Source organism: Passer domesticus, chromosome 5 (genome assembly GCF_036417665.1).
Source record: "Passer domesticus isolate bPasDom1 chromosome 5, bPasDom1.hap1, whole genome shotgun sequence".
Taxonomy (NCBI): domain Eukaryota; kingdom Metazoa; phylum Chordata; class Aves; order Passeriformes; family Passeridae; genus Passer; species Passer domesticus.
Genome location: NC_087478.1, coordinates 24,881,291 through 24,901,386, shown reverse-complemented (window position 1 = coordinate 24,901,386; position 20,096 = coordinate 24,881,291). Strand labels below are relative to the sequence as shown.

Below are 20,096 nucleotides of genomic sequence, written 5' to 3'. Positions count from 1 at the left end.
TGACATCACCTGAAAGTCTTGACCTTTATACGAGCAACACCTGTGTAATGTGAAGGAACCAACTTGAACAGGAGGGGCAAAAGAGTTTTGCCCACAGTGACAGCCTGGACACTAGAGAAGTTTTGTGGGAAAGTGGAAATGGGCTCCCTCATCCCCACAGTTGATGGATGAGTGCTGTGACTGAGTCCACTGCTTTTCTCTCCCCACCCAAAGATCCAAGTGTTGTCAGCTCCCCCATGTGCTTGGAGCCATATCTGGGCAGGATGAAGGGAAAGCCACAGGCTCTGCCAGGTCTGAGAGAGTTTGTGTCACCATCTTGGTAAGAATCGAGGAACTTAATTTAAAAATCATCTGTCTACATATATCAGGCATTGACAGAGTCAGACAGCAGCTGAGCAGAGGTTCCAGGGATCTATATTTGGACTGCAGTCCAGAGAGGCAGTTAGGTAGGATATCAGCATGACAAATGTGACAGACTTGTAAAAGTTTTCACCTTCTCTTCAGAAAGATAGTTAACAGGGCTTATAATTAAGGGGACTGCAGATGTGAGATCCATTCCATGCCTTTGGTCATCTCACTCTCATACTGGTCCCAGGGGAGAATCCAGGTGCTCTGTGCTTCACCAATTTTTTTCTTCAGATGCCATCTTTCCTTGACAATGCCAGAAAAGCTCTTCCCAGTTTCTATTTCCCTCCCTGAGCCAACAGGCACTTTAAATATGCAAGTACAGCTGAAACTTTCATTTAGATTCCTGAAGACTGGCACCACAGTTATTATATCCCCAGACTGACAGTTCCTGCTGATTGGTGCCACTCAATTCAGAAAGCAATATCACTTTGATGTATCAACCTGGCAACTGCCTGCAGGAAGCTATTCTAGTCCTTCTCTCTGAATTTCACTCTAAGAAATACACTCCTTTCAACAGGATTTTTAAGGGAAAAAAAGGAAGAACATTTAAGAGAGGGGATGGGAAGCTCAGTATGCCCCCCATAGCCTTAAACAAGAGCACCTTTTTTTCTTATTGAGGAGGTAGTAACTCTACAGGAGACAAAGACTGCAGGAAGACCCTTTACTCCAGCATTTTACACATTTGAAAGATCCATGTCTTGTTCATAGAAAAAGGAAAGGGTCTTTAAAAATTTAGCACTGACCTATATGTCCTTTATGAAGAATATGACATGTTGGTGTTTTAAGAATATGTTGTTTGATGTTTCAGTTCAGGCTTTGTTTTGGAGCTCAAAGGTCAAGTAGTCAAGATGTTAACGGAGCAAACACAGTTGGTAGAGCTGTGCTCAGTAGCACTTCAGCTGGGAAGATTAGGAGAGAATTTCCTGGGATACTGACAGTTCTCAGCTGCAGCCAAGTTAGGGGACAGTCTACTTGCCCAGGGTAGGAATTGGTGAAAAGTAAAGACAGAAGGATAATGTGTGAGAGTTGATCTCAAAGGGGGAAACTAACACAACAGGAATACAAAATAGTAGGCAAATTTATTTTATTTAAGCTGTGAAGAAGGAAGGAAATCTGAAATTGCAGAAACAGAATAGATTTAGCTCAAAGTCTCTCTATATTCCTATATATATTACTACTGATGACCTGGTAAAAGACTAATCATGTTCTCTTGTTCCTGCTTCCAAAGTGCTTTCTATTTTCTTTTGAAAAATGGCATCAAACAACCTTAGTCATGACCGGATCTTCCTGAACTTATGTTTAACATGGTGGTCTGAGGACAGAAATTTTCCCTCTGTCCCATGGTATAAGAAATAGCTGAACCTGAGTTTCCTATGCAGGCAGAAGGAGCTGGCCTGACTGAGTACTCTGACATGCATACAAAGACAGTCTTGAGGATCCATCCCTTAGGTCTTATTTTCTTTTAATGCTTAAAAGTTTCCCTTCAGTTTCTGGGGAAGAATTGCCTGGCTAGTACTTATTTCTAATAGTGTTTTTCCTGTTCCTAAGTAACTTCTTTTCATAGAAGTAGTTTTTGCTCACAATAGCGATGTGAGCCAGAGCTGTGGTTCAACCTGAAAGCTCTGGGAGCAGACTTAGGTCTATGCCGTGAAGTGTTTTGCTAAAATTGCCAATAGCAAGAGCCCAAGGAATTTCCAGAAATGCAGGTGTCTGTTTATGATTTCTTTATCTTCTCTGAATGTGACTGCATTCCCTTTAGCTATTGTGTGTATCATCCTTCCATTTGGAGTTCTTTTCTTAAGTGTATCTGGAGGGCAGGGGAAGGCTCTTAGTGAAGCAATATTGCATGCTTCACTAATGCTCTATGAGAATATTCATTCAATGGTTTATGTAAGAAGAGAGCAGATGTTCTTGACATGTCAGAAATGTAAGAACACTTTATCTTGGTGAACTGCTTCTATCAGTTCCTGCAGATATTTTTTACCTGTGCACATCTCCAAAGAAAGAAAGTATTTAGTAGTAGTAGAGATCTCCTGAGCTCTCAAAGGTGCTGCTGCTCCTGCAGATGGAGGTCACAGCATCTCTGTGCACTTTGTTTTTAATACAATTTTAGATGGAGCAGGTGGAAAAGTCAATTATATTAAATCCTATTAATTAATTGCCTAGTTAGAAATATTCATTTTTTTAAGATGGCTAAATAAGTACTAGTTACAGTGATTTAAAGGTCAATTATCCAGCAGTTTTCTTCAAAGACTTGAACTGATTTCCTTGTAATAATAATGCCACAATTTATTTATCTTCTGCTATCACCTTTTGCTAGGATGTAACCTTTCACATTTTTTCTGTTTGTGTGCATAGAGCTAGAAGAGCAATTAGGTCTCCTGGTTCAGCACACCTATGAAAGGAGATGCCTTGATGTAAAAGAGGCTTTTAAAATCTTTCTTTAAAAGCTTTTACTTTTACCTGCATGAAACTGTATTTCTGAATTACTTAATTGCCAAGAAGTTAGAGTATGAGATGACTGACAGCTCTCTGCATCTGCACTCTCATATTTACACACATGAAAGTGAGAAAAATAAGAAAAAAATGCTCTATTGCCATGGATCATTAAGTCAGCTGCATATAATATTGAATAATATTAATATAATATTGAATTTTTGATATTTGTGCTGGAGCTGGAAGAGCATGCAAAACATTTCTCTCTAATCAGCAGGTAAGTTAATTACTGGTCTACCATCTAAGGGCAGCACTGGTGAGTCAGTGCTTGTGGTCAGGCTGCTGGGGACATCATGCAGCCACCTGGTTTGCTCTGCTGTGCACAGCCACTGAGCAGCAGTGCTGGTTCCTTGCCTTCTACTCCCCTGTGCTGGTTCTGCATTAATTGATCTCTGATGAAGAGACACCCCCATTTGATGAAGTCACACAACGAGACATCTGGGCTGGCACGGGGAAATGCATCTCAACCCCCTCCTTATGAACCAGTGAAAAGAATATTGCAATGAAGCTACTGCCTCCTTCCTTAAACATCCAGTCAAGTAAAATTTGCATTTAAAATAATGCTCATTCAGAAGAGCAGAAAAATCCCTCCTACCATAGGGCAATATTTGGGATGGCATCAATAATAATTTAAAGAGTCTTTTGTGTGAGGAAGAGAAATTTTGGGACTATTCTTATAATTGGATTATCTTTCTTAAAAAACAAAAAGTGTTCCCAATGAAAACAAAAGGATGACAAGGGAAAAAGTTTCTGGAAAATGTATCTATTTCTGGAGCTGACTTCCTCTTGTGCTCTCTTTATTGCAGAAATACAGCACCTGGTCAGATGGGCTGCTCATACAGCTCCCAGGTCCTTCTTGCCTGGCTGTTGAAGGCATTTATCTCAACATGTCAGTCATGGGTCGCAGCAAAGTGAGACTTGCAAACTACAGGCTTGTTTTGGCATAAAATGAAGAGGAAAGTTCTTTTTTTAATGGGAAAAGATAAAGATGGAAATGAGTCACTGGGTGTGACAGGAACCACTTCTCTCTTAAGTACTGGTGGAGATTTCACAGAAGCAGACCAAGGTGATGAGGCTGCCCATCTCTTCCCCTCCAGCTAGTCATTACTTTGATGTCTCCCAAACATGAGTAAGCTTCATGGAGTTCACAATGGTACTGGAGATAATGAGAAATCCATGAAGATTTAACTGGAGCTCAGTATCCCATGCACCCCTGCATTTTCCATTAATGACCTTTCCACTCAAAAGGGTTGACATTTTGTTTGGTATTTTTAACTAATAAAAATGTATATCAATAAAGAATATCCATTCCTTCATTTCCCCCTCCCCCCTTAGCACATTCAATGTAAAAGTCAACATATTGAGCCTTACAGGGAGTTTTCTTTGAGACGAAAAGGCTACAGCATCTCAAGGAATTCTCAGAAAATGTGAAACACTTCACAATATGAATCAACAATCTGATTTATAGGGTGTGCAATATGAGCCATATCTGGACGTAAGATGTCATTGCAGATGTCAGTGAAAGAGGAGAACAATGAAGAGAAGAGTATGTGGAGAGGGAAAGCTTCAGAATTAAACCCAAGCCTTGTAAGTGGACATTAAAGCACCAATTTCACAAAAACGATAACATTCTGCTGAGAAGGACAAAAGGGATATGAGATTTTGACAGACTGGTTTTGTGCAACCCAGGATGCAGTCACTTGTGAAATGTCTTCAATACTGACTCAGAGGAGCTGGTACCACAAGACCTGCTGAATAAATACTCCTCCTGTGTTTCTCCCACAGCAACAAAGAGAGGTGACAGGGTTACTGAGGATGCGTCAGACCACTGAATTCTCTGTAAGTACTCTCAGGGCAGCATAGCCAATTTATAAATTCTCAACATTTTTTCTGGCCAACAGTTTTATACCTAGGCTACCTTCATAGATTCCACTCACAGCTATTTGAAAACTTCATTGTTAATGAGAAATATTATTTTAGTTTTGTATTTTTTGCATTTGTAGAAAGGCTGCACTGTTGGCAAGGTTTTCTCAGTATGCTGTTGTTTTCCTAGAGCTACTTTGCACATTTTCAAATGAAGTATTTCTTCATAATAAGATATGTCAAACTTCATTTTGTAGTGAATCAAAGAGATTGTGCCTGGGGAAAACTTTAGAAACAGAAGCGTGCCTAGAATTAAAACCTGAGGTTAGGCAGTTTGTCCTAAATCTCAGATTAAATGGCAAAGATTCCCAGCAGATGATAAAGGATATGCTCTGTAGAAAATAATCTGGGTTAATTAATAACATTTGATTACTTACTTGCTTTCCTACGTTTCAATGTTATGACTTGACAAAGTTCTGTTGACAAGCTGCACATGTGCTTATGTTTACTTGAGAATATGTATTTCTGGAACCTATCAGAGACAGTAACTGAGCCCAAGATCTGGTCTTATTTCTTAAACGTAAGAGTCTCAGGACCTGATTTATGTGCTCTTGAAAGCTTCACAAAAATCCACCTGGACGCTAGGGGCAGTGGTGTCAGTGCTTCAGAAGGTGGCAGTGCCTCTGAGTCGTAAGAGGAGGCATGCTTCAAAGTTGATGGACCCAGGGAGGCAGTGAACAACACATAAATCTAAACATTGCAAAGTGCTAAACACTCAATAACTGCTCCACTAAAGTACTTAAAATTAGTGAAATACTTACAACCAGTTCTTTCCTGAAAATGGACCTATGAAAATGAACTTGTCTGGACTGAGTCAAAGTCTGTGTGCATTGGAAACCTTGGTTTATGCCTCCTTCTGTGTTACAGGATACACAGTTGGATTGTTTTCATTAATTCTAGCAAAATTCTGCATACATTAATTTTTATGAAGAGGAGTCAGCTTATCTCTTTATCTCTTTTCATCAGCATATTGGAAAGAAAAGGAAAGAAAACAAGTAACACATCCAGGATGTTATGAACTATTGACATATATTTGGAAAAAAAACCACCACAAAACAACAAAAACAAATCAAGTTAATGCAATGGCTTATTTTTGTGTATTCAGATTAAAAATTAAAATCTAGGGAAAATGACCTACATTTGCCTTATGAAGATTGTCCCCATCAGAGGTTCCAAGAATGATACTGATAAATAAAAACATTCAAAATCAACACTCACTTTGAAAAATTTAACTGCCCTAGACATAGAATAATCTCAAATATTGTCTCTGTGTCTATAGCTGTGTGTACCTAAAGATATAGACATATATTTATATGTTCTGTTTTCATGTTAGTGAAACAACTTTTGTCAGGAACTTTATGGATGATTCTGAAAGCATATTCAACACCAATTTCTCTGCAGAAATGATGAAAATATAATCACATTAAGAGAAAAAATTTGCAAGCATATTTTAACATTTTTACCATAGATGTAAAAATTGTGATGTCACAGGAAAAGAAAGCCTCATCACTGAAATTTCAGTCTGTTAGAGATGAAAGCCAGATGTCTGTAATCATTTGCTGTTTTACAGAGATAAATAAGAAGGAATCTTCCATCCACTGTATTTTATCACTCAAAACATGTTTAGAACATATTTTCTATTATCATGATTACCCAATCACATTTTAAAAGTATGTTCCCTTCCCATCTCTTACTATCTAATACTACTAAAAATGCACTGTATTGAAACATTTGAATCTTTGCTTTTACATCTGTCTTCTGCACTAGAATCCATCAAACTTAGGGTACTTAAAAAATAGCAGACAGGAAAATCTAGTAAGTTACACCCAAGAAAGGGTGAGCTCCCTACCTCCATTCTTTTTGCAGTAAGATACTTCCTTTTTTCACATTTACAGAAAACATTTATTTGTAGCAAAGATGTCTCTCACCTCAGCTTTTCTTTAGAGTTTCATCCCAGGTCAGCCAGCATTCATTATATTTCTGTGCACAGCACCAGATCCTTTAAAATAAAACAAATTTTGCAATTATTCTGACTATTTTGATGCTGTTACGTGATTTTATAAAATATTTTTAATATTGTAAATATTAGGCTAACGCAAGGTGGGGGGGAGTCTGTTTATGCAGAGAAAAAAATCCATAAAGAAATGTTTTCTTTGAAAAACACTACTGCATTAAAGTGCCATTGCAAAAGTAGAACAGTTTCATATAAACATTAACCTTGTAGTGCAATAAAAATTATCAAATGCCATAGCAGAATGTACCTGACCGAATATGTGAAATATTTCAAATACAAAGGAGGTCTGCAATCTGTTTGTTTTGTTAAACTTAGAGCACAGAATAAAAAACATTGACTTCTGCATTCTCCTGCTTGTTTTTGTTATATCTTTACAAAGGGAGCATCAGTGCATATGAACAAAACAGTTCCACTCAGTAGGGCACATAGCTGAGAGCATTCTGTCCCATTTTCAGTGACCTGGAAAGCACCAAGGCTGTTGTGCTGGAAAAAGGGGGAAAAATAAAAAAGGGAATAAAAAAAGGTAATAAAAGAAAAAGAGAGAGAGAGAGAGAAAAACCCAACTCACCAATCTAGCCGTATACAAATAGTACCTTCATCATCAACATAAATTTGAAACCTATCAGTTTCCTTGGAGAAAGTGATTATCAAGGAAATGGAAGCCTGGTGCTCTGTCTCACCATGGTGTCATTTGGGAAATGTTGAGAAACAACAATGATAATGAATTTGAAAAGCAACATCTGTGTTACTGTCATAACAAAATAGTAATAAATAAAAGACAAAAAAGCCAGACACTGGAGAAAACAATGGGACAAAGCCTCTCATAGGAGAGCCTTTATCACGCAGGACACCACTGACTGAAGCACTATTTTACTTCACATTATTTTTCTTGAGGTGTATTACACAACATAGTGAGACGTTGTTCTGGTTATACAAAATCATTTGGAATAAATTCCAGAATTATCACACAGTGATGACAATTCCACACATCCACATTGAAATGAAGAAGACAATAGGGTTTGTTTCCACTGCTGTATACTTAACCTTTTCCATAGTCACCCTGTCACCAAAGGATACATGTTGATTCTTCCCCTTTTATCCTGTAGAATGACCATGTCACTCACATGGCAAGAATTCAGTCCTCAGGGCAAGATGCAGGAATGAAAGGGCATCAGTTTGGGGGCATTCATAGGATAAACGGGAAGAGGATTTGAGCAGTAGCAAAGTTGGGTAAGGTAGCAAGAACAATCCAGGGAAAGATCACTGAGCAGGCATTGTATAGATAAGATAAAAGCTTTGCTGACACCAGTAGTGTTTCACATAGAGTTTTGTGAGGCACAGAAGGTCACAGGCAAAATTTAATGGAGCTCTCACAGTGGCTAGGGGACCAGTGAATGGCTCCTGAGGAACTAGAAGCTGTGGAAAAGTGATTAACTGAATAGATGAGGAAGAGATTTTTCTATACCAAAAGGTCCCTCTGACTAAGGGTCATGATGATTATTTGTTACTGTCTGGTTTTAATGAGTTGGTGGCCAATGGAAAATTCTCAAGCACTGACAGCACTTGACTCATGTTCTGTAGTGGAACATGTGCAAATGAAAAGGTAAATTTCCAGTAAGGTGAGACTTGCATTTGTGGTCAAACTTTGCAAAATTTGCATCTGCAATTCAATTACATACAGAAATTCGAATCCTGCTACTTCTAACTTCCAGATGGCTAAAAGGTTAAATCATTTACGTGGAAAAAGATGTGCAAGCTGAGCACATATTCCAAAACATATAGCACATTTTTCCTTGTAAACTGGGAAAGGAGGTCTTGGTCTGTCTAAAAATATCCAGTGGTGACTGACCTTCACTGTAAGCTATTATTGGTATTATAAATGCAGATATTTCTAAATTCAGAAATCCAATATCAATATCCAGATATTGATATTATAAATCAAGATATTATAAATCCAGAAATTCTTTTCCATTTTGTTTCATATTACAGTCAATGCTTAGGTATTATGGTGCAGCAGGGTTGACACTGGGTTCCTGTGCCTTCCATCTTGAGTCTAGTCATACATAGCTGAGAACTGGCCAATCTTGCTAAAATTGTTGACATCAGAAGTAGGTGAAAAAAGATCAGTATGATAGAAGCATCAGAAGGAATCAGTACAATAAAATTGAGCTTAGAAGGACTACAGTAGTTTGTTAAGTGTAAACTTATAATTGATCATGTTTTTCTTTAAAACTGAAAAAATATATATGTATCTTTCTTTAAAAAAAAAAAAAGTCAATTTGGTTGACTAGATCCAGACAGGAAATGCTATGTTCACTGAAGTGTGCTGTACCTGGCCACCACTGTCTCACACTCGCTGTTAGGCTGGTTTTTGGACTGAACAGTGACAGCAGAAACCTTTTGTCCTGCTGCTCTTGTGGAGAGTGATGGCTCTTGTTTTAGCTACCTGAAGCTACTTTTTAGCCACCCATACTGAGAATCACACAGAGTATTCTCTAGCACAAGTGAGCACCTTGATGATGCCTCAGGGCTGTTACAGAAAGTGTGAAGCAATTTCTGAGCCTGAAAATGAATTTTGAGGACAGACATTCTGCGCATGCTTCCAACGACTAGAGATGTTTTCAAAGGGATCCTTCATGCAAGCTGTCCAGACTGAGTTGGCAGAGAGAGAGACAAATGAGGGTGGTTATAAAGATGACTGTCCTTTGGAGCATGTTTTCCTGTCATGCCAACTGTGCAACTCCCAACATAGCCCAGAGTTGCCTCATGAGCAAGGCAGAATACATTGGGAGCAGTTTATCCTCAAGGATCCTGCCAAGGATGATCTAGGAAACCACAGAACACTGTGAAATTTACTGTGAATTTGTAAATAGGTCCTTAAAATGTAAGTGTTGTTAACACTGCGAACAGTTGGAAAAGACAGTGCTGTGAATAAATATCTGAATTCATCTAAACATCTCATGGCACTTTAGTCTAAAGTTCATTACTGTTCAAAATGTTCTGAACTATATCTTATAGTCACCTCAATAGGTGTGTAAATTTTTAACTTGAGAAGAATTTCTCTTGAAATGGGCACCACAAATATAGATCATGTCTGTGTCCTTTTCTTCTTCTAGGCTTTCTTTTCTTTATTTTCTTTTATTCTCTTTTTCAACTTTCTTTTATTCTTTCTTCAGTTCTTCTCATCTTTCTTTCCCTCTCTCTGTTTTCTACAAGATGTTGAAACCAAATATGTACTAATGAGTACTCACCAGTACATTTAAAATTTACTGAAGAAGGAGCAGAAAAAGAGTGGGCTGAGGAGAAGAAAGAGCATATCTCAGTTTTGCTTCCAGAATGAGCTAATTTCAATAATCAGCTGCGGTAGTCATGTGTCATTTGTTGTGGAGAGAAGGAAAAAAGTGAGAAATGCAGACAGAGTTTAATTTTCTCTTTTTTTTTCTTAAAGTAATGTTAAAATTCTAAAGAACCTTTGAGACTCCCAGCAGAGCTTCTTGGTCACTGTGATATTTTCCAAAACACAGTCATTGCCTGTACCTGAAGATTCATTTCTAAATTAAGATAAAAAGCAGAGGCATGTTTCTTTCCATGAATGAAGTTGGGAGCAGAGCAATAGCAGTCATATTCACTAAATGCTAAATTCTCTGCTGTTTTGACTCACCCAAAATTCACAAAACAATGTATAAAAGTCAGTCCCTTGTTTTGGGGGTCAAAGCTCCATAAGGATGAGGCTCTGCTACAGCCAGTGTTGGAAGATGAAGGAGCTGAGGAGAGAAGCCTGGTGTACAGCAGCTTCCTGGAGTGCTTGTGCCTGTCGTGGGGCTCACTGATGTAGTGCCAGCTGAGCAGGACTTTTTGGGCAAGACAGAAGTAGCTGCCCTTGGAGGCCATGGCAGAGGAGGCAGAGCCACTCCAGGCCTTGTGCAGAAAGGCTCCTGCTCTGGAGGCATGGGGCAAGGGAGGACAACTGCTCCTCACCATGGAAGGGAGACAGGAATAGGGGTGCCAGGGAAACTGTGGCTACCCTTGTTTATTCTTCAGTCCTCATCTCCTAAATGAGATAACGCCTCTCTGGAGCTTCTGAGGAGAAAGTTGTTACTCATTGGTATCAGACACTGTAATAGTGAAGGCCATATAACTAAATATAGTTCCAGCTCCTAATGTGAGTGAGACACTGTCATCATGTGAATGAAGGAGGATGATGAACTCACCCCTTCCTCTCCATTGTAGTTTCCCTTTTGCATGAAAATTTCCCTTGAGAGTCCTTCCATGCTTTTTTTTTCTCTTGTGGTATAAAATTATCTTCTGTTTCTCTGAACACCAAGATGCCAGCTGCTTCCCAGGGAAAGTGGTAACCCTTTTCTAAAAGCTCAAATCAAGCTATAACTGACAAGGAGTGTTCCTTCTTCTGTGGATTACTGGTTGAAATGTTTTGGTGACTTCTCTGCTGAAAGGAAAACTCTGAATATAAATGTCAAAATAAAACTCACCAGATCCCAGTCCCAGCCCTTATTTTCTCAGCTTCCTGAGAACCTCGCTGGCAGGCTACTGAGGCTCCAAGCAGCAGAGCCCAGGCATGTGGAGCAGCCCTGCTGCACAGACAGCAGTCACTGGCTGCCAGATGGGGATCCAGGAACTAGATATGGCAAGAGGTGGAGATCTCAGATACATTTAACTGACATTCATCCCAAGTGAGCCCTGTCCCTCTTCACAGGTGGATATCTTTGCTCTGTAGCACCCGTTGAGCAGGATTCCCAGCACTCTGGCATGAATTTGACAGGTTTTGGATAAAAACCTTCCTGATGGTCCAAGTTCCTTCAAATTACTGCCTGTATTTTGGCTGAAGCTTGCTGAATTAGAATCTTCCTCACAAAATATTTTGGTCTTAACAAGAGCCTTAGCCTAAGAAGTATCTGTCACTGAAATTTAGATACAGAATTCTGCTGTCTGAGCAGGATGGGATTCTTGGTAGCTGCCATTCCCACAGACTGTCCTCCTATGAAGAACCAGAGAGAGGGTGTGCCACATTGTGGAAAGGGATTTAACTTCCTCTCACTCTTCCACAATAAGATAATTTCCAGTCTTGCACATATAAGGATCTGGATCTGCCTTTAAAGTTACATATTTAATAATCGTTATATAATATGAGACCTCTGAGGGGTTTGTTTTTTTGGGTTTTTTTGTCACAGTTTTCCTGTACTGCGACCTGGTTCACAAAGACTGGATTGTAAAATTGTCTGATCCTCAGACAGGTGATGCACAGGATATAAATCTCAACACAGTGACTGTTATTTAACCATCATCTTAATATTCTTGTTTTCACAGCTTCTACCAGCATGTTTTCTACTTGGAGTCTGTTTCCTACCCTGAGAGATCAAATGAATAATTGCCAAAAGTGTAGTCTTGTGAAGAGTTCCTTCTTCAAAGCTGTTTCCACTTGTTTTACAGAGGAACACAAGGAAAGACAGGGTCAATCCAATGTTGTCTTGAATTTTGTACTGAGAACCAGTAATATGCATTGAAGTACTTTTCTTCAGAAAGCTGTGTTCTATTGCTTTTTTGGGCTTGAGTTATATGGTTTTTGCATTTATTTGTTAATAATTGACTCTGTCTATGAATAATTCTACGGGTTGTTAAAAGTATTTCCGTCAGGTTACAGTAGGTTATTCAGATTGTAGCAAATACTTGACTCACTGAAATGAGTTCAGTAACATCATTAATGCATTCCATATAGACCTGAAAATACCTTTCATAATAACCTCTCTCTTTCACTTTCTGTAAGAAAAATTGACCAAGTTTTTTTGCTTCTGTGCTGTCTGGGAGAATGGTTCCATATATAATTTTTGCTAATGTAGTAGATTTTTTAGAACAAACTTTGACACGTAGGTGTGTCATAGGTTAAGAAGGAAGTGAGTTTTTTGGAAGGTTGTGGTCATGTGATATATGGAAAAGCTGGAGAAATGTTTTCAAATAGCTCACGTGTATGAAAAATATTGCTTCAGCCACAGCTTTGTGACTTTTTCATGCAATACTTTGAGATGCTTTCAGAGAGTTCCAGTTGTCTACCCTACTTCACACACAGCCAAAGGATCTCAAAAGTAGCCTCTTCTTATTTAAGAAGTTGGTCAAGATTTCTATATTATTACTTAAAAGGATTAGCAAATCAGTAATTTTCTCCTATCTTCTCTGCTACGCTGCAAAATGGATAAATTGAGAAATCTTGGTCACCATGTTTTCACTAGCTCTTTTATAATCTTGACTAGATTCTTCTCTCCATTTATCTCCTGAAGACTTTTTTATATTCAGGAAAAAGTGGTTTCAGTAGTTGAGAATAGGAGGTGTATTTGACTGTCAGAAGCACATAGCTGGCAGCTGAGTGAACCATATGTCACCTTCTCTTTCAACTGATTCACACTAGATTTTGAAGAGCACTGCAAGTGCTGGGCCTCTGAGACCATGGAGATAAAGAACAGTTAGACATCACCTTCTTTTCTATTTCTCCATTGGCCCCCCTATCTTTATTGAATTGAACACCAGCATCCTGTCTTCCCTATTAGTATTCATTGAGCTCATGTCCTCTGTTAAGCTCTACCTGCAAATTCACTCCCAAACTAACTGACTAAATGAATCTTAAACTTTTAAACCAAGAAATACTGCTGATCATACTGCCTCCTGAGACACTCACAACAAATATCATAAAGAGCTCTATTAACTAACTTAGAAGAACCTTTCCCAAAATTTGTTTGCCAATATACCTGCAGTAAACTTAGAGGTTTGTTCAGCAGAAATATTCTCATTCCTTCTTAGCCTGTTTGGAACTTCTTTTATGGAGAGCCTAACACAGTGGGGTCATGATCACTGAGTTGTCTAAAGGTAGACATGAGAGACAGTTCAGTTGCCTAAATTATCTAGAGACATCTGTAATTCTAAGTGCTAAGACGTAAACATAAGACATCAAAGGTGGAGATCCCACAGCTCTGTGTGATCTGCTCCTGCATTTAAATATTTTCATGGTAAAAAATTGTGCACTTCATGAAAAAGTCAAAAAATTTCCTACACTGCAGCCTCGTGGATGGTGTCTCTCATCCTTTCACTGTGTGTACCTTGAATAGATTTTAGCTTGTCCTCTCTGCACTGTCACATTAAACAATTTTTTTAAGACATCCTCAAATCTTTTCCCGTCTGAATGGGTCTCTCAGCCTCTCCTTTCACATTGTGAGTTTCAGTCCCTTATCATCTTGGAAGTCTCCTCTGGCCATGCTCCAATGTGTCCATGTCATTGTTGTGACAGAAATTATATGTACTCCAGATCTGGTCTTACAAGTGCCAGAGAGAGAGAGGAAAAAGCACTTAGCCTGACCTGATGGCTGCACTCAGCTGAGATGCCCCACTGGTTCATGTTCAATTTGTTGCTGACTGAGCCCCCACAAGTTGATATGTTTGTGTATTTGGTGGTTGGGAGGTGGGAGTTTTTTGTTTGTTTGGGGTTTTTGCTTTTGTTTGTTTTGTTTTGCTTTGTTTTTCTTTTGGCAAAGCTGCTTTGAAGTCAGTCATTCCCCAACCTCTGCTGCTGGAGTAATGTTGGCCTTGCACTTGCTGCAAAATACCACATTTTACCAATGTTAATTTCTTTTTACTACACTAAAACTGAATTTCTTAATGTGAGGAGAGTGTGGAAATGCAAACAATGTCTGCAGCAGCAGATAGATACATAGATACATAGACAGATAGACACCAAAATGAAATTGTGCAAGCTTTCTAAAATACTAGCTGATTATCTCAGAAAACCAATAACTGCATTTCCTGTCCTGGTAAACTAATGAATGCGGTTACCTTAAAATAAATTTTTAATTACCTAACCAACAGGAAGAAATGTTTTCAGGGTGGTTTATGGAATATGCTTGACTCATTCTTTCAACCTTCTTCATCCTAATTTCTTGTAAGTTTTTAGTCACAAAGTAAAGTGGCCAGGAAAGAAAATGTAATAATAAAAAACACCAAATAAAAAAGCACAAAGAGACAGAAAGAAGAAAGAACATAAGCTGCAGCATTTCAGTGCAGGCATTCATACTCAAAATTTGGTACAAAGCTGGTAAGACATGCTGCCAAATATCATTACACTCAACTTCACATATCCTACTCTGGTCTCCACAGTTTTGAGGCACTTGATCACAACTCAGATCCTCTTTTTTTTTTTTAATTGGAGAGTGCCATAGTGCCTTTGGATGCAAACTGGTGGATCTGTCTTAGAAAGGAGTTAGTGAGCACAAAACTTGTATACTTGTATGACATCTCCACTTAATATACTGCTCATAATAAGGAATAAGAAACTCTCCCAGGTGCTGTTACAAAGGCATGATCCACAGTTTCATAGGATCATAGAATGGTTTGGGTTGGAACAGACCTTAAAGATCATCAGTTCCAAGCAACCTGCCACGGACTGGGGCACTTACCATTAGACCAGATTGCTCAAGTTAAGGTGTTTTGCTCCCTACCCCTAAGAGGGAAACATGTGTGAATGAAAAGTGCCAACACAGCATTAGAAAATCCTAGGCAGAATATCTGTGCACTGAAAACCCTTAAGAAATATAGAAATAAAATCTTCCCATTTTTCATCACCTGTATCCCTAATATTATTTATTAATACCTTTTTGTCAAGGAATTATGGTTGTTCTTTCTTTGTTGCTTGTCTTGGACTTTAGCCAAAGTCAAAACTTATAAGCAGGATAGGCTCTGAAATGAAGACTTGTGAGTCATTCCTTGTACAATAGAAATTCAGGCTGAAAAGGCTTATACAAAACATTTACATAATGCTTTTCTTAGGAAAAAAAATCAGAATACGCAAGAGAGACATGTTTAAAAATTCCAGACACAAAAGCAGATGTTGATGTCAGTGTAGGTTGCATTCAGTAAAACCCATTTTCTTTGTTGAAGCATCATATAATACCACTCAAAATTCTCTGATACTTTTATTCCTCTAAATGCTTTAGATCAGGCTCCTCACCACTGTAACCCCATTTATGCCTTATTCCCAAATACTGAACTATGTACAAGCTCCATAAAAGTGTATTTCTTAACGTCCATGACTTAGCTTTAACTTCACAGGCATGAGTACAAGTTCTGATTGAAAGCAGAGGAATAGGACCACCTTTTGAAAATATCTTTCTTTTAATTGAGGCAAAGTATTCTGAAGTTCAGATGGCATGAATAAAAAGACTCATGCTGAGGAAAAATTGCATGATTTAGAAACTAGCAGAGAAATTGATAGAAACATTTCAACAGAAAGTTTAAACTTTTATCTAGTTTGGGAGTGATGATGACTAAGAAAGAGGTGAAGGGAAGGAAGAAGAAAGAGAGTCCAGGAGACCTGGTAGTTTGTCTTTAAGTGATCTGAATTTTAAGGCACTCAGAACTCAGTTACTGCTGCTTAACAAAAAAAAAAAAAAAAAGCCTTCTTTTCAATGTTTTCACTTGAGTCAGAGCAGATTTACTCAGCCACAGTGTTCCCCTGATGTGGAAAATTCAAAACTATTTCAACTGCCCTGTCGCTAGAATAAGGTAAGAGTAAGGTAAGAAACACAGAACTGTGATGCTTCAGACCTGGTACTTTCAGAAAACTTTCTTTTAATTCTATTTGAAACTGCACTTAGAACCTGAGACACCTGGAACGGAAGCCATCTGAGAGCTACTTATAATTTCCTGATCCTGTGGACTACATTAAGCTGATCCAGCAAGTCACAAATTACTGTATCCTTTGTCCCAACTACCAGCAACAGCAGGGGAAATCAATAAATCCTTGTTCAGGTTGAAAAATGATGCAGAGATTTTATTTAGAATTATGTTCTTTCAGCAGCAAGAACTTCATCTGGCACAGAAAATAAGAGCACAACCACACTGAAAGGACTCTACCACTTCAGTATCCTAAATTCACAATAAAGAAATGCCAACTGTGTTGTTATGCGTCTTTTTTCTGAGCATCCTCTACAAAATCATACAGCCTTCCCAAACACATGCACATACTTGACATGCCATCCAGCAGAAAATGTGCTGTACTCTCAGACAACTCATAGATATTTACTCAGAGACCTAAATGTGTCAAGAGATTGAGCACAAAAATTTTCTAAGCCAGGTTGAAGAGGTGTGTGTCTAAAGCCACCATGCTCTTAGTCATGCATAATGTCTGTGCAGATCTGAAACCCATACCTCTGCAGATCTTGCAACCACTGCAAGCACACAGGCTACTGTCAATATTTTTCTTAAAAAATAAATTTAAAAAAAAAGGGCAGAAACTAAGAATTTGGAAAAATTAACAGAAGAAGAGATAATGTTATCTTCTATCACTTAAAACTCAATCCACAGAAATGTGACACATTTTTTTATTAAGATTTTAAGCTACATAATAATAGAGATAAGTAGCTACTTAGAAGACATAGAATGGAATCAGTAAATTTAATGGTTGATTTGGTAATTATCTGGCCATTATTTGGTCATATCTGTATTACAATTTTTTCCCCAGTATGAACAAGACCATGCTCCTGATTCACAGAATTTTTTAGGTTGGAGGGCACCTTTTGAGACCCTACTCATGGTCTAGAACAGAAGCTGCTTATCTAGACCCTGGGACCTGAGTGCACAGAACTTTGCAGTAGGCCATCGTTTATGGGGTAGTGATACTCAGCAAAATTACAGAGTCTATCCAAAACAGACTTGAGGAAAAAAGCAATAAACTTAATGAAGCAGGTATTTCCATAAGAATCTTGGAACATTCCTGGCTTCCTTCTTATAATTGTTTCAGTTAATTTTTATACCTGTATTTCACTGAAGCTTTGTTCTGATGATTGGTCTTTCATAATGAACTCATTTGGATTTATGGTGATTACAGATTTTCCATGATCACCTTTCAATGTATCTACTCAAAAAGAAAAGTGTCTTTTTCTCGTCTCACTTAAGATGGACCTAAATTACAACAAGGGAAACTGCAGACATTTTATCCATTGTTAACAACAGAGGTTTTCTTTTAAAATTCGTGTTGACTCCCGGAGCTTCTTTGGTTATCAAAATTAAAATCTGGGACTTATATAATAACTCCTGTCTATATATATATATATATATATATATATATACCCATATCACCTATTAAGAGCAGTTCTCTAATAACTAACCCCTAAGCACTTTTCTCTGGTTTATGAATAAGAAAAACCGATCCTAGCTAAAGGACTGAAACAAGGCTCAAAATGGCACATGTATTTTGCAATAACAGAAAGACCAGTCACTACAGTGAGAGCCAGCTTACCTTACATGATGCAAAAGATGAGTTAAGTACAGTCTTTTCTATACAGTTGGACAGGTCATCACACCATTAGCACCTGCAAAGCTATAAGGAGATCCACATCAGCCAATGTGGATTTGCCAACAAAAGATCACATCTAGCTAATCTAATTTCCTTCCACAGCAGGAAGGCAGGTTATGTGAAAAACATTCTGTCTCATGAAATTCTCCTAAACTAGTAATGTAATGTCAGTCTAACTGATAATAGAACATAAAAATGCCCAAAGGCTGCAATTATCAATAGTTCAGTGTTAAGATAGAAGCATGTATGAGAAATAATCTTTCATTAGTCAATTCCATAGTTCTATTACATATTTTAATTAAATAATTGAACAGTAGAGCAGTGAGTTTACCCATTAAGCTTGCCACTGATACCATACTGGGAAGGACAGCCAGTATGTTGGAGAATTTAAAAAACATTCAAAATAGGCCTGTTAACTTTGAGGAATGGAATAGATAAAAAGATGAAATTCTGAGCAGACCCACAGGAAGTACTACAGTTGAGCAGGAATATTCAAATACACCTATAACATTTAGAAAAGAAATGCCTGGGGACCACAAGGCTGCAAAGTCATACTACTGTAAAATGGTGACCAACATGCATAGATGTAGAAAGGGAGTATGTGCTTCAAGATAAAGCCATAAGATATTGCATAATCATCTCACTGCTTATCAGTGCAATAAATATTGAAAATATACCTCATTGAAGTATTGCCTTGCTTTTGGCCAGGACAAAGCTAATTTTTTTCACAGTACCCATAAGGGGGTGAAGCCTGGAGGGAGCCCTGTGGGCATGTCTAAATTGTTAATTAATACCACCTATATCATCACCACCTGCATCATCACAGGGACTCTTGCTTCTGGGAAGGAGTGGTGTGGGCATTGTGGGCAAAGTGTGGCAGCAGCAGGGTCTGTCTGCCATTGTTTTTCATTGTCCCACACTTGGTGAGCATTTTTGCATGTAAATCGCCTGCTCTTCGTACATTTTTAAAATTTGTATTGTTGCTATTACCAGCTTCTTATTTCTGTTTCCAGTAAATTGTTCTTATCTCAATCCATGGTCTTTGCCTTTTGTATCTCCCACCATATGGGGCAGGGGTGCATCTTGTATTTTGGGTTTTCTTAGGGGAAATACTATACTAGGGGATACCATTATCCCCTAGTGTAATGTGGACCAGCTCCTTAGCCTAGAGGAAAGGAATGAAAGTTTTCAGAGGACAAATAAATATTCTCCAAGGAAAGGGTTGGAGAGAAGTGCAGTTGGTTATTCTGGAGAAGAGAAGGTGGAGGGAATGTGTGCCATCATTCTCAGCATCTGTTCTGTGCTGCCTGCTGCAGGGAGAACACAAACAATCAACTTTGCAAGTTCACAGCAAGCAGGACAAACTGTGTGCTCACACTGAAGCATGGGGAGTTTAGTGTGCTTCAGTGCCTTTTCAGAAATTCCCCAGTAATAACATGGAAAACAAGAAAATTCCAGTAGTTTCGGGAAAGAATAACATAGAAAATTCTATTTTCATATCCTTTATACATGTAAATGTAAGAAATACAATAACTAAGGTGCACAAAGGAAAAAATGCTATGCCTAGCAATATTATTTTATTCATCAGCAAGAGTAGGGAAAATAAGGGGTCACAGATGTTATTAGGCTAAGACCTTTTCTTTAATTAATACCCAACATTTTTGTGTGTGTATAGGTTTTTCACATCCTTAATAACCTACAGTGTTTTACTAATGTAAACACTTCTCTTCAGAATATATTTTAGTACTAATTAAATTATTATGGTGGAAGAAATTGAACAGCACCAAAAGAGCATTTTCAGTGCTCACTGAAGATTTCAAATGTGTTTTCCCTAGGTGCTGTGATTGATCTAAAAGAAAAATGGAGACACCTCAAGCAAGGAGATAATGGATTTTCTTTAAAATA

The 20,096-nt window shown here is 38.2% G+C and overlaps 2 long non-coding RNA genes across 3 annotated transcripts; one reads left to right on the top strand and one right to left on the bottom strand.

The window, feature by feature from the left end:
- The first annotated feature begins 43 nt into the window (after positions 1-43).
- Positions 44-6,641, top strand: LOC135301864 (uncharacterized). Its single transcript, XR_010363596.1, has 3 exons — positions 44-319; positions 3,711-3,970; positions 4,373-6,641. It is a non-coding gene; the product is annotated as an uncharacterized LOC135301864 (long non-coding RNA).
- LOC135301865 (uncharacterized) lies at positions 6,641-19,129 on the bottom strand. Of its 2 annotated transcripts, none has more exons than XR_010363597.1 (3): positions 18,869-19,129; positions 18,135-18,215; positions 6,641-6,826 (listed from the first exon to the last, which is right to left on the bottom strand). It is a non-coding gene; the product is annotated as an uncharacterized LOC135301865 (long non-coding RNA). The 2 variants fall into 2 exon arrangements; XR_010363598.1 differs by lacking the exon at positions 6,641-6,826 and adding an exon at positions 13,235-13,289.
- Positions 19,130-20,096: the final 967 nt, after the last annotated feature.